This window comes from Podarcis vaucheri, assembly GCF_965113315.1.
Source record: "Podarcis vaucheri genome assembly, chromosome: 6".
Taxonomy (NCBI): Eukaryota; Metazoa; Chordata; class Lepidosauria; order Squamata; family Lacertidae; genus Podarcis; species Podarcis vaucheri.
The window spans coordinates 73,248,711-73,274,531 of NC_138764.1; the positions used below are offsets into that span (position 1 = coordinate 73,248,711).

At 42.0% G+C, this 25,821-nt stretch overlaps 1 long non-coding RNA gene across 1 annotated transcript; it reads right to left on the reverse strand.

Annotated features, from left to right (window-relative positions):
* Positions 1-25,821, reverse strand: LOC309534905. Its single transcript, XR_014220914.1, has 3 exons — positions 25,595-25,821; positions 11,183-11,356; positions 1-2,749 (listed from the first exon to the last, which is right to left on the reverse strand). It is a non-coding gene; the product is annotated as an uncharacterized lncRNA (long non-coding RNA).

Genomic DNA, 25,821 nt, shown 5'->3' on the forward strand with positions numbered 1-25,821 from the left:
GTTTTTCCAGTAGTGATGTATGGAAGTGAGAGCTGGACCATAAAGAAGGCTGATCGCCGAAGAATGGATGCTTTTGAATTATGGTGCTGGAGGAGACTCTTGAGAGTCCCATGGACTGCAAGAAGATCAAACGTGCCCATTCTTAAGGAAACCAGCCCTGAGTGGTGGTATAGAAATTTAATAAATAATAAAAGCAATTGTACTAGTAATTCAGTACCTGTTGAAATACAGTTCCTTTTCCTGCTGCAGAGGTGAGAAGCAAAGGTAGGGTGATCAGAAGCAAAAAAATAATAACCCAGCAACAATGAATAAAGAACATAAAGGCAAATTCAAATAGGATTAACCATAAAAATCTGAAAAAAATCTAAAATAAACAAAAAGTCTTCACTAAGCATCTGGCTCCCTACCAGTCATTCTATGAGGTTTTTCCTCCCATTCCCAGACCTTCATTACCAGTAGCACTATATGAAAGACAGGAGTTCTCACCACCTCACCCTACTAAAATTCCCAAGGTTTTCTTGGGAGAAGAAACAACAGCACATGTTATAAGAAACTGACACAAGTTTGTGGTCTAGCCTTGACCTTTAAGGATCAGGCTAGGCAGCCCATTCCATAGTGAACCACTAATGTGATCCAAGCTGCGGTTCATATACCAGTGACATTTGACAGGAGGATAATCATTTGCGGAGGGAAAACACCCACCCACCATGATTTCTTCATTAGAAAGTTGGAACCAGTAACCTCATCTGAAGAATTTATTTGTGGGCTGCATTAAAAGAACTGTTACATTTTTTAAAAAGCATTTTCTGTGTTTTTACCCTTTAGCTAGGTTTCCCTACTGCCAGATTAAACTCTTCCTCGCTCCAAGTTCTTAATTACAGAGTAAACACATTTCGTTTTATTACTTGACATAATTGAAAAAAGGAAAGGAAAGAAGTCTAGTGAAGAAATACTTTGGAAAGGATACAGCAGACAGTTAGGAACATATCGAGCTAAGAGAGAGCACATGTAGGAAATGAAAAGGCAAGTACAATGTGTTGCCAACTAACCCAAAATTAAAAGGCCAGGCCTGCTCTTATGCTCTTAACAGTAGCTTGATCTGCAGACATCTGTAGGCGAAGCTTTTCACAGCATGGGATAAACATTATTTTTTAATGCCTGCACTTGTAACCAAGCTTCTGCTAAATACGCAGCTACAATTGCAGTAAAAAATGCTGGTAATGCTATTTCAAATAATTTGGGAGAAAAAACACTTATTTGCAAGTTGGTAAACCTATTTTGCTTCCTTCCGCGTTAAATATCTTTCAAAATGTAAAATTTGCAAGAAAAAGAACAAAAGAAGAGGAGAAAAGAGAAGAGAGACATGCCTAAATTAGTCCTCAATGCTTGGGTCACATTTACATGTCTTCTTCTAGGTGATTTTGTTTCTATAAGTATACTTATTGCTTTCATTCTTATTTATTTATTAAATATTTATCTACTGCTGTATCGTAGAACTATACCACAGTGCTTTACCACAATATAAGAACATAAAGTCATACAAAAAAGCATAAGAAAGTAAAACAAGTTAAAAGCAAAAGAATTAAAAACAAACAGGAATAGACCATTGTGAGTAATGCACTCCTAATTTCCTGCATAGGCCTGGCATAATAAAAAAAGTTTTCAGAAGTTGGCACAGAAGGTTAAACTTGGATCTGACCCAGGATACAGATATGAGAAAATGGGTGTGAGATTTGAATTCAAAGAATAACTAGGAAACAATGGAACTGGATTTGGGACAACTTCTATTCTAATATAATTTCTGCAGACCTAAAAAAAACTACTTTAAATGGTATTTAACAGCTTATAAATTGAATTTCATGAATAAGTTAGGATTGGCTAAATGTTGGAGATGTGGATTAAATAAAACAGATTGCATACATATCTTCTGGCATTGTCCTCAAATAGACATATTCTGGATATCCATTCAGGATAATATCTATGCTATGTTAGGATATCAAATACCCTTGGAACCTAAAATATTTCTGCTTGGTTATCTAGAGGATGTTATTCTGGAAAACGATCAAGTGTTATAGCTGCTGCTAAGATTATAATAGCTAAAAACTGGGATGAAAGCATAGCTCCTACTATATCTAAATGGACTGAGAAATTTATTCCATAGTAATTATGATTAAACTAATGTATTATAAAATAATACAGCACAACAGGTTTATGGGGAAAATGGGTGGGGTTTTTTGGTAAGGTTTTGGAACAGATTCAGTGATAATGTCCACTGAATGCTTTCAACCTGTATTTTTATGCTCTTTATCTTTGGTTTATTTTGCTTATTAATATATATATTTTTAAAAAATTAAGTTGGCACAGAAGACGTCTGCTGAATCTCTGTTGACAGGGTGTTCCACAGGATTGGGCCAATGGCACTGAAGGGTTAGTCACTTATAAACACACAAATTATTTCGTATTAAAGCCATCTCTTTATTTGTGGACAGATAGCCTTTAAGTTTAATTTGTTAGATGGATCAAATCCATCGCAGTCTGTAAACAATTTTTCCATTTTTGTGGTAGACCACAATGATGGCTTGCTGTGACAATGTAACCACACAAGAAAGTAACTCATTTTGACTTTTTATTTTTGGGGGTGTGAAGTGTTAGATCAGTGTGTACTGTACATGTGTCACTGGAACTTGGAGATTTGTAATTTGGCAATTGATAATTTGGCACCTTTTCATTGGCTTCTTTCCACCAAGATCTGTAGATGAAGAAAATAATAAGAAACGGAGATTAAGAGAAACTGAGGAACTCAATGAGTAGCAAATTGCCACAATCCCTTGAATTGCCTACATATCTTGAAACATATATAGAAACACACACACAGTTTGACAAACTCCCAATTGGATTGTGTCACAAAATCTGGTGGTTTTTTTTTTTTTTTGCATCTCTTTTAGAGCGGAAAGCGTTGAGGTTCTCTTCAAAGGTTTTGCACAAAACATTCTAATCAGAGACAGACTATGTACTCATGTTTTTATATATAAAATACACTCATTTAATTGCTAATGGAGGTGGGAGACCATCTTATGGCAAAGTCTGCAAAAGGGGAAACAAAAGCAGCTCCATAAAACGCAAATGCCTGAATTTAAAAGAGTAACCAACTGGGTTGCATTCAATTGATTGCAAACATGACTGAAGACTGGACAAGTTTCCAAACCCAAATGCTTAAAAAAAAATGTAACCTCAGTTAAATGGAAAGCCTTCATCAGCCTGTTTTGGAATATTTGCTTGCACTCAACATTAATTTAAAAAGCTTCCAGAGGTCCCAAAGGTTATTCCCTCTAATTATTTTTATCCTGTCTGTGAGAAAGATGGTGAGCACTTTCTGATGTGTTATTTATTTACTATACTCGAAAAACTTTGTTTGCTGTGCAGGATTGCTAAAGTTTGAAGTCACAGAAAATACATTTGGGTGTGTGTGTGATGGGGATTTACCACATTCTGCCCACAGGGATTATAGTCCACATAGGGTTTGGCTATCCTTTCCTGGCATTTTCTATTCCCAGGCTTCCATAAGAGCAGGCACTTTGCTTGATTTCAACTTTAAAATGATTGTAGTTACCGTATTTTTCGCCCTATAGGACGCACTTTTTCCCTCCAAAAATGAAGGGGAAATCTGGGTGCGTCCTATGGGGTGAATGCAGGCTTTCGCTGAAGCCTGGAGAGCGAGAGGGGTCGGTGTGCACCGACCCCTCTCGCTCTCCAGGCTTCAGGAAGCTATCCCAAGTCTTGCAAGCCCGGCGGGATGTCCCGCAGGCTCGCAAGGCTTGCGGGCAGCAGCCTGCACCCAAAAGCTGGGGACAGCGGGGAGGTGCAGTGCCGCCACCCCGCTATTCCCCGACCTGATCTGGGGGGGGAAGCAAGCCTGCTTCTCCCCCCCGCCAGCCCCACAAGCTCGGGGGATAGGGGGATGGCGGAGCGCCGCCACCCCGTTATTCCCCGACCTGATCGGGAGGCTGGCGGGGGGGAGAAGCAAGCTTGCTCCCCCCCCGCCAGCCCCACAAGCTCGGGGGATGGGATGGCGGAGCGCCGCCATCCCGCTATTCCCCGACCTGATCGGGAGGCTGGCGGGGGGAGAAGCAAGCCTGCTTCCCCCCCCCCCCGCCAGCCCCACAAGCTCGGGGGATAGGGGGATGGCGGAGCGCTGCCACCCCGCTATTCCCCGACCTGAACTGGAGGCTGGGGGTGGGAGAAGCAAGCCTGCTTCTCCCCCCCGCCAGCCCCACAAGCTCGCGGGATAGCGGGCCAAGCTGTCCCTGAAGGCAGAAGAGGGAGACGGAGCGCTCCGTCTCCCTCTTCTAGCTTGGGATGGTTGTGCAAAGCCTCTGCAGGGCAGCGGAATGCGCTGCCCCACAGAGGCTTGGGAGGCTGTCCCTGAAGGCAGAAGAGGGAGACGAAGTGCTCCGTCTCCCTCTTCTAGCTTGGGGATGGCTGCGCAAACCTGGGGGGAAATAAAAATTTTTCCCTTGATTTCCCCCCCCCCCAAAAAATAGGTGCTTCCTATGGGCCGGTGCGTCCTATAGGGCGAAAAATACGGTAAGCTATGGAACTTGTTCCAACAGGAGACAGCGATGGCCACCAACTTGGATGGGTTTAAAAGATGGTTGTCTAAATTGGACAAATTCCTGGAGCATAAGGGCTACTAGCCACGACGGCTATGCTCTTTCCTCATAGTTGGAGGCTGTAGGTCAGGCATAGGCAAACTTGGCCCTCCAGATGTTTTGGGACTACAACTCCCATCATCTTTAACAGGACCAGTGGTCAGGGATGATGGGAAATGTAGTCTCAAAACATCTGGAGGGCCGTTTGCCAATGCCTGCTGTAGGTTTCTGAATACCAGTTGCTGGAAACCACAGGAGAGCAGATTCCTGTGCTTGGGTCTTGCTTGCAGGTCTCCCACAGGCACCTGACTGACCACTGTGAAAACAAGATGGTGGACTAAATGGGCCCTTGGCCTGATCCAGCAAGCTCTTCTTAGGTTCTTCTTGTGTGTAATAATAATAATAATATATTATTTGTACCCCACCCATCCGGTTGGGTTCCCCAGCCACTCTAGGCAGCTCCCAATGGAATATTAAAAACACGATAAAACATCACACGTTAAAAACTTCCCTAAAATGGGTTGCTTTCAGATGTCTTCTAAACATCAGATAGTTGTTTATTTCTTTGACATCTGATGGGAAGGCATTCCACAGGGTGGACGCCACAACCGAGAAGGCCCTCTGCCCGGTTCCCTGTAACCTCACTTCTTGCAGTGAGGGAACCACCAGAAGGCCCTCAGTGCTGGACCTCAGTGTCCAGGCTGAACGATAGGGGTGGACATGCTCCTTCCGGTATACAGTGGTACCTCAGGTTACATACGCTTCAGGTTACATACACTTCAGGTTACAGACTCTGCTAACCCAGAAATATTACCTGGGCTGTCTGGGCTGAATGATGGGGGTGGAGACACTGCTGCAGGTATACAGGCCAAGGCCGTTTAGGGCTTTAAACCAACACTTTGAATTGTGCTCAGAAATGTACTGGGAGCCAATGTAGGTCTTTCAGGACTGGTGCTATATGGTCTCAGCAGCCACTTCTAGTCACCAGTCTAGCCGCCACATTCTGGATTACTTGTAGTTTCTGGGTCACCTTCAAAGGTAGCCCTATGTAGAACAGATTGCAGTAGTCCAAGTGAGAGATAACTAGAGCATGCACCACTCTGGCAAGACAGTCTGTAGGACTGTAGGAATCAGAGAGAGGTTAGTGACAGGAGCCCTTTCCAGAGGTCACCCTGGTGGGAGCTTCTTGGTCACATCACCCCTCATTGCACATTATAGAGGGAAGCTTCTCATATTACCAACAGGCTCAAAGAATATACGAACAACTTGGAGACGGTTCAGTTTAAACATGATGCTTGAGAACAGCCTCAGATACGACAATGCTTATATTTATGTATGTTTATGTACACTGGCAAAGAAATCTTTATGTCCTTTGCACAGTTCATAGGAAGCATATACGCCACAGACTAAGCAGATAACGGTGAGAAAAAACGTGGGTTAAATATACTGCCTGAAACAGGATGCTAAAATCACAGACCCATGTAAACTTTTGAAAAAGATGTCAGGAACTATTTGCAATTTTTCCCCCTCTAAATTTCTGGCTGCACAGCGCCATCTAGAGGCAAGGGAGGATTTAGCAATTTTATAGCATCTGCAGATACTCAATTTATGAGGAGGGAGGAGAGAGAGCAAGGGAGGGAGACAGCTCATCCCCACTTTGCTTGTCCCGTGCCTAGAAAGCATGGGTCTGAGTGGTTTTTCATTCATCCCACTGCTTTTCCCAGGAAAAACCACTGTTTACCACTGAATCCGAGCAAACTACAATCTGTTTGTTCCAATGCAGCTCTAAACCTCAGGTGTTCCCAGGGGTGTGGATAAGCCCCCCCCCCCAGTTAATATTATGTTATTATCCTATTTATGGGCTCTGGAAATGCACATTACTGAAATAATAGCACTTGAAGCAAATAGAAAGAAGACTCCCAATGCAAGTCCATTTTTATTCAGGCTGTTTGCTTTAGTCCCTCAGCCCTTCTGGTTCATATCTATTCATCTATTGATATCCATTCTTGCTGTATAAACAAAAGCCTCACTGCAAAAGAGGTGTATCAGCAACTTCCTTTCACCTGCGCTCTCAGTGTACACCTGTAGTTTGCTTAGCAATAGAAGGGGGCTGAAGTGTAGGAGATGCTGTCAGAATTGTACAAAACGTATTTGCCCTTGACAAGTTTGAATATGTCTTTGACAGGCAGCTCCGGTCCTATTTTCCTGTGAAGATGGATTTATCATGCCTGCATGATAAATCGATAGGCAGAGTGAGGCAGTTGCCCAGGCAGCCTGTGTTAAGTGGCCAATAATAAAAGTGAAGTGTTGGAAAACAGACCTATGTGCTTATTGCGTGGCCTGCACTATGCCTCCAAAGCAAGCTTCCACTGCATTGTGCTATCCCACTGCCAGTTTTGAATCATAGAATTGTGGAGTTGGAAAAGACCCTAAAGGCTGTCTAGTCTAATGCAGCTAAAGCATCCATGACAGATAGCCATCCAACCTCTGCTTAAAAACTTCCAAAGAAGCAGAGTCCACAAGCTCCTGAGAGAGTCCATTCCAATGTCGAACAGCTCCTACCATCAGAAAGTTCTTCCTGATGTTTAGTTGGAATCTCCTTTCTTGTAACTTGATTGGTTCGGATACTACCCTCTGGAGCAAGAAAAAACAAGCTTGCTCCATCTTCCATGTGACAGCCCTTGAGATACTTGAACATGGCTATCAAATCTCCTTTCAACCTCCTCTTTTCCAGGCTAAACATACACAACTCCCTCCACTGTTCCTCCTTAGGCTTGGTTTCCAGACCCTTGATTGTCTTGGTTGCCTTCCTCTGCTCATGTTCCAGCTTGTCAACATTCTTCTTAAATTGTGGTGCCCAGAACTTGACACACTACTCCTGGTGTGGTCTGACCAAGGCATAATAGAGTGGTACTATTACTTTCCTTTACTGGGACACTATACTTCTTTTGATGCAGCCTAGAATAACATTAGCTTTTTTTGGTGCTACATCACACTGTTGATTCATGTTAAGCTTTTGGTCCACCAAGAGACCTAGATTCTTTTCCCATGTACTGCTGGCAATACAGGTGTCTCATCTTATATATGTGCAGCTGGTTCTTCCTGTCCCTATTCAAATTTATTTTGTTTAGTTCTGGCCCAGTTCTCCAATCCATTAAAGTTCTCTTCAATACTATTTCTGTCTTCTGTGGCATTGGCTACCCTTCTCAGTTTGGTGTCATTTGCTGCAAATTTGGTGAGCATCCCCTCAATTCCTTCATCCAAATTGTTTATAAAGACATTGAACAACAAGCAGCCCAGGACAGAACCCTGCAGCGCCTCACTTGTCATTCCCCCCCCCCAAGATGATGAGGATCCATTATCCATTATTTGGGTTCAGTCAGCCAACCAGCTACAAATCCACCTAACAGATACCTCCTCCAGCCTAGATTTTACTGGCTTCTTGGTCCTACATGCACTTAGAAAGCTAGATTGTGAAGCATGATTTAAATATGATTATGTTAGCTATGATCAAAATGTGGGACACATATTTTAAATAAATAATATTTGGCTGGTTTCCATGGAGACCAAAAGCGGCTTCAGGGAGACAATTTTTGGGACTGTGGCTGAGACACAGTTTTAATTGTCTTCTCACCCACCTCCCCCATGACCCTGAGATTGCTGAGGTATCCCCTTGGCTGTTATACACACACACAAACACTTAACATCATGTCTAGTTTAGCTCTTATCTTCTGTCCACAGCAAGTTTCTTGACGTACTGCCCATTCCTGTGCACAGTTTCTTAGAAGTAAGTTCCACTGAGTTCAATGGTATATTTTGCAATTACGCCCAGGATTTCAACCCTAGAAGTTTGACACAAATGTTCCAACCTGTGCTGTCAGTTACAAGACAGAAGCACTTGCTTGAGGGGGGCAATATTACCTGTCATATAGGAATTTTTGGAATGTAACGTCTAAATATAGTTTGGGGCTTGTTATTTCAATGGATGTGTGTTAAACTTCATGGATTTCAAAGAAAGCTTGATTTTGCAAGGAATGTCAGAGTTGTACATCTTCTGCCCAGATATCAGTTTACCCTGGCTATTGTTAAAAGGTTAACACATCTGCATGGCAATGTGATATTCTTTTTTATGAAGCTGCAATGAAGCCAACTCCAAACCTGAAGCACACAAATACCAAAGTGTTTTTACTGCACTAGACCAATCCTTTTTTCTAAAAAAAAATAAAGCAGCAAACTTGGGGAATCAGTTTCTTGCATCTGTGTTTTTCACTTGACAATGGAAGTCCATTTAATTAGGCCCTTTCCCTACACACCCAAAGTTATACTTGCTTCCTGAGCAGTATCACAGGAGTTGTAAATGCTACAGGTATTATAATCTATGCAGAAATGCTTAAGACATTGGCAAGCTCCAGTTTAGGGGATTGTAGCAAAGACTACAAGCAAGGGCTGGCTAGATTGCTAGACAAACTGTGTCCTTGTGTCATTTAACTAGAAGTTCGGGTGAAGGACATTTATTTGCTTTTCTCCAACACTGCCCCATTCCAACTCTGCTCCAACATTCCTTGGCTCAGATTATAAAGCAGCAGCAGTGGGAGAGCAGGAGGCCACCATTTTGACTATTCCACAGTGAGTGCCCCTGAATGTCACTATCAATAAATTGTGGGGACATAAAAATGGCAGGTGGCTCGCAGATGCCCACCCAAGATGGCAACACAATGGTAATTCCACTAGAGGAGGGCCCAAGACTGGAAGGGGCTTTGTCAGGGAGGTCAATCAATAACACTTTGCCAGGGCTCCCTTAAATAGCTCCAGCCTTGGCATCAAAGAAGAGGTGGACTCATGTGGAGTGGGTGGTGTGAATGGCAGACTTCCTGCTATGTCTGCCTGGAGGCTTGGGTGGAAAATATAATTTCCCTTTTCTCTTTTCACAGGCACTACTGATCTCTTGCCTAAGGTAAAGGTAAAGGTAAAGGTACCCCTGCCCGAACGGGCCAGTCTTGACAGACTCTGGGGTTTGTGCGCCCATCTCACATCTATTGGCCGGGGGCCAGCGCTGTCCGGAGACACTTCCGGGTCACGTGGCCAGCGTGACAACGCTGCTCTGGCGAGCCAGAGCCGCACACGGAACACCGTTTACCTTCCCGCTGGTAAGCGGTACCTATTTATCTACTTGCCCCCGGGGGTGCTTTCGAACTGCTAGGTTGGCAGGCGCTGGGACCGAGCAGCGGGAGCGCACCCCGCCGCGGGGATTCGAACCGCCGACCTTTCGATCGGCAAGCCCTAGGCGCTGAGGCTTTAGCCCACAGCGCCACCCGCGTCCCATCTTGCCTAAGGTATGAGGAGCCAATGATGACTTGAATGCTAAACTTGGATGTGAAAGCCAGCTTCAAATCCTGTGACACCTCCTGCTGGCCTTTGGTACCCCCCCCTCTTTCCTGCAACATCAGGAAGAGAAGGAACCTTGTTATATATTATCACTGTGAAATGTACACTTTGAGATGTCTCTGCTAAAGCCCTGGTTGTTGTCTCCTGCCTGATCATGACATACTGCAATAGTAACACCCTGCCATCTGGCAGCAATAGGAACCATCTATTAATAGAATTACAAAGTGCAAAAATGCATTTTAAAAGCTCTTTGTTTTAATTTAAAATGGCCTGAGAGAATCCTGTGAAATCATTGCCACAGAGAAAGTTCTGGTTTGCATTCAGCATTTTTGAATGGTTCTAATGGTTCTATCTAGACATTTAAATTTTTGTTAGTCTACATCACTAGCATTCTTCTGAAATACAAATGTATGGAGTGAGTGGAAGCTGGAGCTATTCAAAGCTGCTCTTTGATTAAAAGGTTCCTGAGAACAGGAAAAGGAGGCTCTTTAAAAAAATGTGATTTAATTGATACATGTTATATGAGTTTGTGTTTTTCTATTATAAACCACCCTGTGATCCTTGGTTGAAGGGTGGCATAGAAATTTAGTAAACAATAACAATGAATGATTTAAATAAATACTTTTTTTTGCATAGGATAAGTTAGAGGTGGAAATTCCAAGGACAACATTTTACTGTAACCATCATCGTATTAGGTTAGGTTAAGCAAACCACTATTATTTTTTCTATAGAGTTGATTTCATTGACCTAAGTGACTTACAGGCCAATTGTAAGACTTACTAAGATAATGTACATGATGCATTTTGAACTCTCAAAATGTGCTATTTAGGTGCTAAGAGTAATTTATTACTACTTTTTCTATTACACTTTGGCAGCTGCATCAATGTGCATGTTTTGCATATTGCTAATTTTATTATTTTTAATATTAGATTCTAAGTTGGAACCGACTCATTATTTTTTATCTATTTCTTTTAAAACCAACATTGTTAAATAAAATTAGAAACTGAATTTTCAATGTTTTCATGATGTTTTGACTTAACTGTTGAATCTTCAGAGATATATAGGTTATGTGCATATGTGTGTTGTGTGTGTGCGCCCCATTTCCTAAATGATATTTTCGTTTAGAAGCATGAGCCCCAATAAATTACCTTTCTACAACTTGGCCAAAGGTATGCTGTTGTTTTGGCATTGTATCATCAAAGCAAGCAGCTCTAGGTCCAAGGTGTTCACATAACATTGTGTCAAGGATTTTGAAGCGTAAGGTCCTGAAAAGAATATCTTGAGAGACATCCATCTTACAGCCCATTTCTATCAAATTGTTCCTGAAAGAAAGAAAAAAGACCCAACCAATGTGGATGTAGAACAGTAAAAATATTCCTAAGAACAAGTTAGCACCATAGCAGTTACCTAGCTGGTTGCCTGTTGATAGATTGATACATAACACTAAGTCATAGTTTAGCACTGCAGGGACTTGAATGAGTCTGAGTGAAGCAGTGAGGAGTTCAGAAGTATTTAATTTCACTCATATTAAACATTGGCCTAGCAATTATGTTTGAACCCTAGATCAAACTCTGGTTAGTTTAACAAGCTAACTTTATAGCCAGGGCCGTCTTAAGCATATCCAGCGCCGTGGTGCAAAGATCCCTCCAGCGCCCCCCCCGGCAACTCCAAAACAAGGGAGGGGGTGTGGAAAATGTCCTCTGCCTCCCCCACCACCCTGATCCCCAACATGGTGGCGGCGATCAAGCAGGAAAACATGCTGGTGGACATGCTCTCTGGCATTGGGGCACCCAAAAAGGCAGCCAGGCAGTGGCGTAGCGTGGGGGGTGCGGGGGGGGGCGGCCGCACCGGGCACAACATCTGGGGGTTAGGGGGCGCAAATCCACGGGTTAGGGGGTGCAAATTACTTGCCTTGCCCCGGGTGCTGACAACCCACGCTACGCCACTGCAGCCAGGGAAGGCTGCGTGCCGCCTTTTGCCAGGAAGCAGGAGAAGGACAACGACCGGGAGCAGGGCCATCTTTAGCACATGCAGATCTTTGGGGATCACTCTCCTCCTGCGGAGGCTTCGGAAGGAAGCTGCACGCCCGCCAGCCATATAGTTGGCGGGGTGCAGCTGGCGGGCATGCAGGGAAAGGGGAGGCTGCTGGCAAAACCATGCAGCTCCCCCATTCGCTAGGGTGCCCGAGAGACCGGCACCCTGACGCAACGAACCGCTAAGACCAATGGGAAAGACAGCTCTGTTTATAGCCATAGTTTGAAGCTGGCTTGATATCAAACTTGCCAGAATGTTTTTTTAAACCAAGATCCCTTGCTCAAATGTAAGACTAAACTGGGATGCACTAAAACTCTGCTGAAGTCCTGCTCCTGGGTGGATGGGAGGAGGAGAACACACCTAGCAGGAAAGAAGTAGGGGGCCACAGAAGCCCAACACTTTGCGCAGGTTCATTCAAGGTCACTAAAATAGTTCTAAGACATGGTTTTAGGGTTACGTGTGAATGTGGCCAATGCAGCATATTGGGTTAAGAACTTAATTCGTTCTGGAAATCCGTTCTTAACCTGAAACTGTTCTTAACCTAAAGAACCACTTTAGCTAATGGGGCCTTCTGCTGCCGCCGCACCGCGGGAACACGATTTCTGTTCTCATCCTGAAGCAAAGTTCTTAACCAGAGGTACTATTTCTGGGTTTGCGGAGTCTGTAACCTGAAGCATCTGTAACCTGAAGCATATGTAACCCGAGAAACCACTGTACTGGGGAAAGAACCCAAAGAGTTTTGTTGCAACTTAATGGCTAACATTTAGGATGGCATCAGCTTTTGTGGATTAGAGTCCATTGCAGAGCAATAATACCAAGTTACTGTTCCCTATTACAGTTTCTATCAAAGGATCTGTCTCCTATCAAAACTCAAAAGAGTCAAATTTCAGTGGTAAAATGTTATTTGGTCATGTTTAGACTGCTTTAGGTTACATAGTGCTTTAAAATTAGTTTTCAGTTGCAGGGCAAGGTAACTAATTTTGGTTTTTATAGGGAGTGAGTCTTGAGAGTTTTAAATCAATTGTTTGAATCACCCTTGGCTCTGTGATCAGGAACCAAATGAAAACTGTGTGCTTTATTACCTAGATAGGAGAAGGAAATGCTTTCTATTATTTATATCATATTACATTATTGTGGAGTGACCTATTAAATGGTAAGTCCATTTGTTTAAACTAAGAACAATGCATGCTGTGCTTATTTCTGACCTTTTCTGGACATATTGCACTAACACAGAGGTTTTATACATTTAATGTTATTATATTACAGGTCACTGTGGTTGTGTTGTTTTTGTCTACAGAAACAGTATTTAAATCTTGAAAGTAAAATAAACCCGACTATCCCAAAGGTAATAATGGCACTTTTGTTCATTATTGTCATTTATCAAGCTGAGCTGTGTTGCTGATGTCTGGTAATAACTACTAAAAGCAAAAGCAAAACAGTATCAAACTCTTTCAAAGAAACCCAAAACGTCCTCAAACAAATATATAAAGAGTTCATTAAAATAAGAAAAGAAAGTGGGTTCCCCCCCCAATCACTTTCTACTAATTTCCAGGCAGCTAACAATAAACACGGCATTGTGCCTAAACATGAAATTCTCACCTCATAAATTTCCTATGGCAGCTATTGGGAAATAGCACCAAAAGTTTTTATTTCTTTGACTTTCACAGTATTTAATTGCCTTGGGGGCACACAAAATGCCTTTATAAGAGCATTAACCTCCACATAAATTACATCGGCTTTGCTCAAGCGTGTTTGGACCTAACTCTTCAGTGCAGCAAGAGGCATTCAATGGAGAAAATAAGTGGTTAGTGCAATGGTATACCAATTACTCAGAAGTAATCCTACTGAGACACAATGGGATTTACTTCTAAGTAGGCATGTATTGCGCTGTTAATTGATTCTGTGGCTGCTGCCTGATGGATTAGTCGGTTCGTTAACTTGAAATACATTCACATTATCAGAATCGCTGTACAAGATTCTACTAACAGACTCCACTTAGTGGAAGCCCACATGACGGCTTCTGTTAGTGCAGTGGGGTGGAGTGGGTTCCCCCTCTCCTCCCCCATGGAGTGGGGGTGGGTAGGATAACTCCCAGAGAATTATATAGGGGGAAGAGAGGGAAGATTGTTCTCCCAGGCAAGCAAAAATGTTTGCTCAGATGGAGCAATATCCTCATTGCTACACTGAATTCCTTCCACAGCATTTCCTCATTGTCAACCTATTAATCAGGAGCCAAATTTTAATCTACAAACTATTACTCAAAGTTATTATAATTATTAATTGCTTTCCCCCAAAAAAAGGTGAACTCAAAGGTGAACCTTTTTGAGTCCTCTGGGGTCTCATCTAACTACCCTTCATTGGCATTTCATCAGGTCTTTTGATTACCACCCCACCTCCCAGATTTGAGAGAATTTCAGGGAAGCTGCTATAAAGTTTAGCATTTTTGAGGGAGAGGCGGGATAGAGGGAGAGGGGGTAGGGAGAATCTGCTTATTTACAAATTGGATAGGAGAGTCTATTGGAAGCAAGCAGACTCCTCAAAACAGGCTGCAAAAGTACTGATCCTGAATAAGTTGCCCAAAGCAACTACTCCTGTAGTTCTACAAGCTGCTTCCTGTTAGCTAGATTCACAGTACTGTCTGTTTCCAAATTCAGAAACTGCCAACTCTTTTATTTTCCACTGCCCTGAAGATCTCTGGTATCAGATCCCACTGTTACAGATCCTGCTGCTTCTCATTTGGAAGAAGATATCCAACTTCACTATTGGCAAGCAACCAGCTAGACAAAAAGTAGTTTCACCTGGCCTATCTGAAACAATTTGCTCTGAACAGCAAGCTGGCTTAATCTAAATAACTGAACAAGTACCGAATATACAAATTTAATAAATAACTAATAAATAAAAATACCTGTACCACGCAATATAGTTGCCATTAATTAAATATGATCCTCATTAAGAGTAAGTCTCTGAAAGTTAGAACGTTCCGTTTCATAGCAAAAATGAGCCTTGTCTAATATTCAAACTCAGAATGCATGCATCTATGGGACATTATCTCAGTCTTGTAAAAATCTGCTGATTGCTAAAATTTTGAATGAAGTGATTTACTAAAATCTAAAATGTCAGATTAACCTTGGAGTCAGCCAGGTTTTTCCCACCCTGAAATTAACAAGGCCAAATATTTTGGACATAAGTTTCATGCATACTCCCAAACTCTATCCAAGCCAAGATATGAGTGTCTGTTTTTGCAATATTTTAAGTGTGCCTTATTATAAATATGTTCTTCGTTGGACTGAATCCATCATGCCTCAAATTAGTTGTACACACAGAACTTTGAGAATTTCCATGGTGCCAAAGGACAATGGGTCACATTAAATGAAACTTGCTCCTTCAATATCTCTCAAATATATCCACCCTCTTTTCCAAACTTGGCAGGTGTCAAGAATTTGGGATTTGAAATAACCACATTTGTAATTGTTCAGAAGGCAGATTTTTTTTTTAAGGTCCATAATCTTCAGCTACATTATGAATCAAGCTGTATCTCCTCTCCAAAGTTCTCCTCTAGCTTGAAATGTAAAACAGGATATTGGAGGAGGGAGTTGAGCGGGGGAGGAGCAGCCAAGCTGAATTGTAGAGCATAAGCAAAAGGTTCCAAGTTCAACCCTCACCATCTTCAGGTAAGGCTGGGAAAGACGCCAGCCTGAAACCTTGAAGAGTCACTGCCAGTCAGTGTAAACAACACTGACCCAGATGGTCTGACACAGTATATGGCAGCCTCCTGTGTTTTCATGAAATTCTGCCCATATTGTGCAGCCAGCATTGGCAGAAGTGTTTCAACACTGATAGAGTGCCTCCTCTTGCAGCAAAACTCTCAACAGTCTCTGTGTGACAGACCACCTTAACCAAGCATTTTTATTCAGTAAATATCTTCTGCTTGGGTCAATAATTTAAATTTACTTTTGCTTCTTGCAAACTTTCTGTGTGTGGCTGTTGTCTCTCATCCTTCTTTTGTTTCCAGGTGTCTTTGTATTTGGGGGGCTGGGGGCTGGGATTGATTTTCCCATCATCCTTTTCTCTTCTGTGTCTATTTTTATATTGCCTAGCCTGCACTGTTTATTGGACACCAAATAAAATCATTTGTCTTAATTTCTTTTATACCTACCCTAATAATCCAATAATAAGTCATTGCTAGATAAACTCTTTATGATATACAGGATCCCTATGCATAGCTTTTCAATTACTTTTCACTGAATTTCTACGTATTGGCTCATGACTATGTCCCCCCCCCAAAAAAAAATATTCAATAGTGTGGCACTTTCCACCTCAGTATACAGCCTCTTATAAACATACACAGTCACACACAGTTCACCCATTTATTCTTTTCACTCATTCTCTGATCATTTTCATGCCACAGATACTTTGTGGCATGAACTTTTTGGAGAAAGAGAAAATCAAAGGTGGTATATAAAAATAGCAGAACTATATTGGAGTAGAGACCTTCTCTCTCCTTTTTCAAGGTCTCTCTGAGTAAGAAGTGTAGTTTGGCAGGCAAATTGTTGATTCTGTATTGTAGCTTTTTTTCCATTGTATGGAGCAGGTGTTTTTCTTGCTCTAATCAAGCCTCTTTTCTTTCTCCATTAGAGCAATTTCCTGTTTTGTTTTCTGCAACTCAGCCATCAAAGCTTGTGGTACTTGATGTAACCCTCATAATGCAATTTTGTTATATATATATAAAAAAACATTTTATTACCATTTGTTTAAGATTTGCCTTTCCTAAGCTTCTTGAAATGTTCCTGAAACATCAGGAACATATCTTCCTACTAAAAAAATCCCTGGTTCTCATGTGTCTCCTTTTGATTTAAAATATGCCACTGATGGTGGATCTAAACCTTCTGACAAAACATTTAATTCCAATTCCTTCATCGTAATATGGCTAATTCTGTGTAGTTTAGCACTATTTGCAGCAAAACAGATCTACAAAAACAGCAACATTTTAACACAAGGCTAGGAATCAAGTGTATGATGATGACCACTAGTTTAGCTTGATTCATAATGATAGACTGGTCCAGGCATTGCTGCATCCAACACCCTGTTGCTTACACCATCTGAGGTGGAAGACAAGGTGGAGGCCAAACTCTGCTTTGTGTTGCACTAGTCTGGATGACAGCCAATGCCATCAAGTGATCCAGTGGGTCCTGAGCTAGCTCATACCCTCTCCATTCCTGGAAGGCCCCATTTTGCAGCTTTTCGCGGGCTACTGCTGCCAAGAATCCAGCTGTGGTTCCATGCCAGAGGAGAGATGCTGATGTTGCACAACAGGCAGCCTCCAGCTGATCTATTTTGGGATGGTTGGAGGGGAGACCCTAGTAAGGTGAAACAGAGGTTTGGATTGCAGTGATAGACAAATAATGAAGGATTGAGCTAACATTCTCTATTAGCCATGATTGCACCTACTGGAACCCCATGCTCAGAGGCAGACACCATACACCTAAATTGTTTTTTAACACAAAATTCATGTAAATAACCAATTGGTTTCTTTTGATTCTGGCTCTCTGTTGATCACAGACCTTAGGCATATTGCCCATCACCAATCCATCTGAGGCAGCAAAGTGCTTAGAACGTTCTTGGGGATTTAAAGCCAGTTAAATCCCTGTACTCAGGACTAAGCTTAAAACATACAATTGACCTCAGATCAGCTTAACTATCTTAAATCCAATTGTTTCACATTGAAGTTGCAAGGCGTGTCACTGTTCAGTCCTAAAGTGAGAATCAAGACATATTTGTAAATGAAAGTTCGAATCTGAACTCATTTCTAAATCAAACTGATTCCAACCTTGAGTTTGAAAAATCCAGAGTAAACTACTCAACTATTTAAATTAAAAGTGAAATGTTTTTCATCTTGTAACTTAAGTTGCTGCCTGGATCTGAAGCAATACCTCTACAAATGGGGACCAGATGCTCTCCAGTGGTGGGTCAATTTCTATGAGAGGGATCCAGGAGCTTAACTGGTACATGGCTTGGGACAATTTGGCACAAGCAGCAGATGGGGAATGATATGGTCGTTTCCCGCAAGAGATGCCCACTAAATGAGGCTTTGGTAGAAAAATAATTCCTTTCAAGCCCAAAGGTTTACAGTTTACACCAACATTCCATTCTGTAGCTGTTTCCCAGAAATGGGTTTAAATGCTCTTTTTCATTTGAGCTCTTATTCCCCTGTTTGGAATTCCATTTGGAAAGTACACACATGCCGCTGGTAGTAGCTCTCATGACAACATTCTTATCAATTCATCTTATGTAGCTCATCATTCTTCAAATACTTTGTCTCTTAACTTAATAAAGACAGGAAGCAAATCGTTCCAACTCTCTACTTGGAGTCACGCATTTTGGTATTTGTTTATGCACCCACAGAGATAAAAAATATAGCATGGTTTTGTTTTTTTAAAATAAAAAGGAAGAAGAATATGTCCTTAAACTTCCCAAGTATCCTGATTGTCCCTTGTCAGTGTCTTTTTAAAGAAAAAACTATGATCCAGAGCAGACACCAGGCATCGACATTGGGGGGCATTTGCTGTGACACATAGCCCAGTAGGGAGCAGCAGTACGTAGGACAGAGGTAGTCAACACTGGGCCCTCCATATTTTTTGAACTACAGATCTCATCATCCTTGACCATTGGCCATCCTGATGGGAGTCGGTGTTGCCCAACAACATCCAGAGAGCATTCCAATCTGCTGGCCTTGCACTTTCTCCTTCCTGCTGTTGCTGCCTGCTTTTCACCTGCTTCTGTAAGTGAGTGAGCAGTGGAAAGAATGAAGATGTGCAGTTGTCTCCACACACCTTGTGCAATCCTTCTGGGAAGTGGTGTGGACTGGGCTTAGAAAGAGAGAGAATCAAATGGGCACTGATAACACAAGCAAGGAGGGTAAGATAGACACACTCAGGAAAGGGGGGGACCACATTGAGAGCATCTTGTCTGAGCATCCCCCATGGAACTGGCAGCACTGTAGCTATTGTTGTTTAGTCGTTTAGTCATGTCCGACTCTTTGTGACCCCATGGACCAAAGCACGCCAGGCACTCCTGTCTTCCACTGCCTCCCACAGTTTGGTCAAACTCTTGTTAGTAGCTTCGAGAACACTGTCCAACCATCTCATCCTCTGTCGTCCCCTTCTCCTTGTACTGTAGCTATTTTGTACCATTTTTAAATAGTTTATCATCCCAACTCTAAGCTGCCAAGGCTAAATAGAACTGAATCCTGTCCCATGTGCCTTCTCTTGCCAATGATTCCCACCCCCCACTCTTGAATTCTCCAAATTCTTTCTGTTCACCTTGCTTGTGGAAAATTATTTATTTGCATTCATTGAAATAGTATTATTGTTCAGCTGCAGTGAAATTTCCTGACCAGGTTACCAGCCATGAAGATGTTCAAGATTATCTAGATCAATGTACAGCTGCTTACAAGTGCTCCTGTGCATTTAATTATGATCTTTGTTTATGTTAAAAATCTATGGCATGGAGATTTCTGATCCCAGCCCCCTTATACCAACTCGACAGTCTCTAATTATTCACAGCCAAGTTTAATGTGAAAAACAAATGTGCAATTCTAACTAGAATTTGTACTTCATGTTACCTAGCATTCTTATGGCTGTTTTTTTAAAAAAATATAAATAGCAAGCTATATTGTATTCTGAATTTGGGGTGTATCAGAAATATCCTCTAACAAAAGTTGGTTTTGTCATCTTTTGGTGGTGGAATATCCCTGGAAATCTGGAGAACAGGATGAATTTATGCAATGCTGAATATTTTGATGTACGTGTTAACAATTAATAACTTCTAAATGGATGTTATTTGAAGCATCTTGGTCTGATTATCAGTGATGAGTGGCTGTTTGTTTCAAAACACATCTCAAAGAGTTGTGGACTCCAGCAGGACTGACACCTATAGCCGTGCAAAGAGCACCAGCTGATTTGTGGGGAAACGCTGTGAAGGCATTTCTGTTTGGGGGCTGATCTCAAACAAATTCTTCCACCAGCTATTAAATGGGAGCTGCATGCTTGTTAAAGGTCATGAAAGCTTCCTGCCTCCTTCCTTCATGAATGGAAACCTCTCTCTCACTTTCATTTCAATGTACGCATTGTTTGGACTGTGATAGCTCAGCCCAAACAACTTTTTAGTGGAAGTGGGATATTGTTTGCCCAAGACATTTGTCTTGAATACGTCTATCTGCCTGGTATAACCCTAGAATTTTCAAACAGTTCCTTTTTGCTCTTTTCCAGATGTAAAGTGGCATGCAACCCAGATCTACTGAAGCTTCAAATTTAAACCCAAAGTCTTTCCTGCTATTTCATATTATCTACTGAGAAACCAGCTGTACCCTGTGACTAAATGTGCTTGTATCACCGCCATTTTTGTATAGAGGAGCATCTAAATTCTTACACTTAAGCTTTTAAAAGTCTTGTTTTCAAACTTCTCTAGAAATTGACAAATTAAAAAGAGACAAATTGCACATCTAGATGGCATCGACAACATTAAGAGTTATCAAAGAAGGCAAATGTGAAACTGCTGATCTAAGAAAAATGTGTAATTTGTCTCAAAGATCAGCCCTTCTACCTTACTTTCTATCTTTTTATCTTACTTATCCACCCTATTTCCACACCTCTCCTCCACCTCCTTAATCCTTCCCTCCTTTGCCCTAGTACCCCTTGATGAGATGCTATCCTTATCTAATGCCTCCACATGCCCCCCTTTAATCTAATCTCACATATTTTCCAGTCTTAAATTTTAGATGTTCTCGCAACTTTAAAGTGAGGTCACCGTGGCATTCGCATTCGCCACATCCAATCTGCTAGAATTATAGGCAGAGTAATGGGATGGACAAACAGTAATTCTCCTACTGCTGACAGGATTGCAGAGTCAATGATTCAGAAAGAAGGGACCCGATAGGATGATAAATAGGTGATGAAAGCTTCTACCATCTGGGATTCATTTATGCACCATATCGTCATACAAAGTGCAGAACCGCATAATAGCGGCTATGTTAGACAGTGGTTTTTAAGAGGACCAACTAAACAAGAGTTTTGCAAACATCCAGTTATTCTATCTTTTAAAACAAAACCAGAGCAACAATCGCATTTCATTCAGTGATCTCTCTTATGAAAGGCATAAATGTTCACATCAAAGTTACTTGTTATTGTCATCTCTAGTGTGTGGAAGTAGTTGTACAGAAGGCACTTTGGACATAATACACAGGGGACATCTCTTGTTCTTAACCAACAATTTCAATGTGATGAGTTGAGTGGCCAAACATCAGTTAGTAGCACATCTGTCTTTGCATCCAGAAGATCTCTGGCATCTGGGAAGATGGATTGACTATTAAACCACTCTGAGAATTGTACCTCTGAGGAAAAAGCAGGACTCCTAACCCTTAACAACAACAACAACAACAACAACAACAACATATTATTATTTATACCCCACCCATCTGGCTGAGTTTCCCCAGCCACTCAGGGCAGCTTCCAACAAACATCAAATAGTAAAAACTTCCCTAAACAAGGCTGCCTTCAGATGCCTTCTAAAAATCAGTTGTTTATTTCCTTGACATATGATGGGAGGGCGTTCCAAAGGGTGGGCGCCACTACCGATAAGGCCCTCTGCCTCGGATAAGGCCCTCGGAGCTGGACCTCAGTGTCCAGGCTGAACGATGGGGGTGGAGATGCTCCTTCAGGTATACAGCTTCAGGTTACATACGCTTCAGGTTACAGACTCTGCTAACCCAGAAATATTACCTCGGATTAAGAACTTTGCTTCAGGATAAGAACAGAAATCGTGCAGCGGCAGCGCAACAGCAGCATCAGGAAGCCCCATTAGCTAAAGTGGTGCTTCAGCTTAAGAACGGACCTCCAGAACAAATTAAGTACTTAACCCAAGGTACCACTAACCTGGGTTTAGGGCTTTAAAGGTCAGCACCAATACTATGAATTGTGCTTGGAAACGAACTGGGAGCCAATGTAGGTCTTTCAGGACTGGTGTTATGTGGTCTCACTCCCAAACTGCACAAGTAACAAACTACAGCTCCCATAATTTTTTGAGGAAACCATGACTGTTAAAAGTAGTATCATAATGCTTTAAATGTAAGGTGTGATTATGGCCAGTGATTGTGTGGAGGAGTCTTCGCCATTTTGATATACCCACAATGCTGCCCCTAGAACACTCTTCCCTATGTCCTTCCTACAGAGGTTTCTGTCATGTTTTTGCATTTAAAATCAAGCACTCTAGCTCTCCCATCTCAGCTCAGAGGCTTCAAGCACTGGCACATAAATGTCTCTGGCATATGTGTTTTCCAGTATACCCACTACAACCCTTTAATAAAACTCCTAGCGCTATGGGGATCTAGAAATATATAACATATATAACATGGTGCCATATTGACAGCTAAGGGCGCACATATACCATCTGTGTCTGCCCTTTCGGCAGGGAGATGTGAGCGGCGATGAGTTTTGGATACACATTTGCACCGTGTCCTCTAACTGGCTAACCACATTTGAGGTATAAAATGTGCTTTGCTTGGCCTGTGTAACTGAGAAGTATCTTCTCCAAAAATGGGAGTTAGTCTGATTGTACATGCCTGCTATCTGTTACAAATGTAACCGTTTCCTGCTCCTTGTTCTGAAAGAAGACAGCTAAGAGGCCTGAAATTAACAATAAAAGGCTTTTTGGACTGGCTGCATATTGAGATTTTTTCGTAATCTCCTCTGTTGTTAACCAGTTGAGTGTTTAATCAATTCTACAAGGCTCAGCCTTTTTGCTTTCTTTCTCATTTCAGAAAGGATTTACAGTGTTTAGTGTCTCAGCTATAGATATGTTAATGTGATTGCCAAGTATTCCCTTTAATTCTTACTTATTCTATGCCTCTTATATGAAACTTTGCGGACTAACCAACTGTTAATAGTATGTTGCTTCCAATAAAATCTGAAGAAATTTGGCTGCAACGCTTTGCCAAGCTGGTACATATACAGCTCCATTTTACCATATTAGGTCAAAGATAAAAGAATGATAACTACAGAACTGCATGGCCTAGTTTTTTCTACTCGTAGGTCATGCATTGTGTAGAATATTCCCTGTGGGGATAAATGTTCTTACTTCAATTTATGGGATTTTGATCATGCTTTTCAAAGTATATTTTCATTCAGCTCAGCCTTGTTCAGTGAACAACCTTAGCGGCTCACTAAGAGCCCAGAACAGGATGGTAGACATAAGCTTTCACTTCCTATTTGGGGCATGCGTACGATGCAGAGAAATATATTTGATGTATGCTATTCTAAACATCCATTTTAAAAGTTACCAGAAATGCTCTGACAGTGCATTTTCAGACTTTTATTCACCGATGGAGAAAATAGAAAAAAATAAATACAAGTTTTTAGAGTGAACCGAACCATATTTTTAAGACGATGGTGTGCATAGTCTTGACAGCTTCTGAGAGACAAAACAGAACTGATATATCTGCTTTTACTATAACAGATGGGGACATTTTCCTATGTTGCTGATGCCATATTGAAAGGGAGGGGGAGCAAAGGCAAGGACGGAATTATTTCACTGCCTTTGTAGATTTGGCTCCTTTGACAGAAACAGATAAAACAAATAATCCCCGTTTTTTAATTCACATTTTATTTCCTTAGCACTTAGATAATGTCTCATTTACTTTGAGCCAGAAGTGCATTAGCATCCTTGTTCGTGGGTCTGCTAAGGCAGGGCTAGACTTGAAGTCACCCATGCCTTGATAAAATAAGCAACACACCAACACCTTACATCTGGGGAAAAGAAGGGAGGTACTGCAAGGCTGAAAGGAAAACCCCTTTGGAAAAATTAGCACCAAATTGAAATGGAGGGCATTGCTTAATGAATGCTTTCATCTCCTGCTTAATTAGCTCCCTCTTTTTCACTCCTGGCTACACTACTTTGAAAAAGGTATAAATGTGCTCACAGTGGGGCAGGTGTTGGGAGGATGTGACAATGTAAGTAAATAGTAAGTAAGTAAATTTTTATTTATACCCCACCCAAGACCGGGCTCAGGGCAGCTAACATCAAATATCAAATACATTAAAACACAATGAAACAATTAATTAAAATACAGCTTAAAAATCAGAATCAGGATAAAATTAAATGACTGACCACGAATTACAACCATAGGGGTTGGGAGCCTCAAGTATTCATCAGGGCCAGTTATCCAAGTTGGTCCCACATGAGCTGATAAAAGGGCCAAAGAGTTAACTTAAGGGGTCCCATGGGGGGGGCGGTCAAACAGGGAATGGACCAAAGGCCAGGCGGAACAGCCCCATCTTGCAGGCCCTGCGGAAGGATGTCAAGTCCTACAGGACCCTGGTCTTCTGTGATAGAGCGTTCCACCAGGCTGGGGCCAAAGCCGAAAAGGCCAAGGCAGCTAGGCCATTACACTTTCACGTTGGAATGTGCATACAGAAATGCATCTCCTGAAATTCATGCAGTTCAGATTGTTCACCTATACCCAGAGAACCTACAACAGCAGAACCACTGCAAACCATGCCCCCAACTTCCATTCTGCAGAGCTGGTCCAGTTAGCTACCATGGTCAATGGTATTTTTTTAAAAAAAAACACCCACTGAGAGATCCAGCAGAACTAGCAGGTTCACACATTTTCACTACCATCCTAATCTGTCTCATGGAATAGGTCAACCAACCATTAAGGTACCCAAAACTGCTTCAGTCCCAAACCCTGGCCTAAACCCAGAATTCAGAATCACTCTAGATAATCTGTTTCCTCTAAGAATGCACAAAGTTTGCCCAAGAAGATATTAGTAACTGTGTGGTGGCTCCAATATTCTTCCAGATCTGGGAAGGTTCTCTTCCAACAAAACAGGGTATTCAGCACCCCCTGGATAGGCCTAATCAAGAGTAAAGGCTATATGTGGTTAGATAGAGTGATTCAAGCATCTTCTTGCCCACTTCCTCAGATAGTGACAACTGAAAATAATCCCACAAAATCTAACTAGGTGGTGCTCTAGGTACCTCAATTGTGGCATCAGGCTCAGAACCGATACCTGCAAATTCCCCTTCAAAATGCTTTGTGAATTCACCACAGCAGGTGACCAAGGGTTCTATTCCACTTCTCCCCAAGCCAGACCCCACAACAAGCTCTTCATCACTCAGGCCGGCCTGTTTCAGTGACTACAAATCTTCTGGAAACAATTCTATGGCTTTCATGGCAGCCATGAGGTCCAAGCAGGTCCACTTAAGGTGGCCCACATATGGATATTGAAATCCTCCAGCAAGTGACATGCAGATTCTGTTTATTACCACAATTGGACTCAGTTTGTGTGGGATGGTTTTTTGACTTATTTATTTACACTATTTCTATACATATTGTGTGTGTACACATATCTATAGAAAACCAAAGCAACAACAACTTAAACAACAAATTTAAAAAATATGCACTTAACATATGAAAATAGCACATTAACACAAAATTACTAATGAATATAAACCAACATAAATGATCTCACCTTTGGACACACCCTCCCTCTCAGCCTCCTGGCTCTCACCAAGGGTTGAAACAAACTCCCAGCACACCTGCAAAAGCCTCACAAAGAGAAGGGTTGATGCTGACATCATTCTGGTCTCTCACTTTAGGCTTGCATTTTATGGGCAGGCACTAAGGTGGATAGAGCTTCCTCAGGCTGCCTCCAGCTGTGTCCCATTAAGCAGTCAGCTGCATTCTCTGCATGCACTT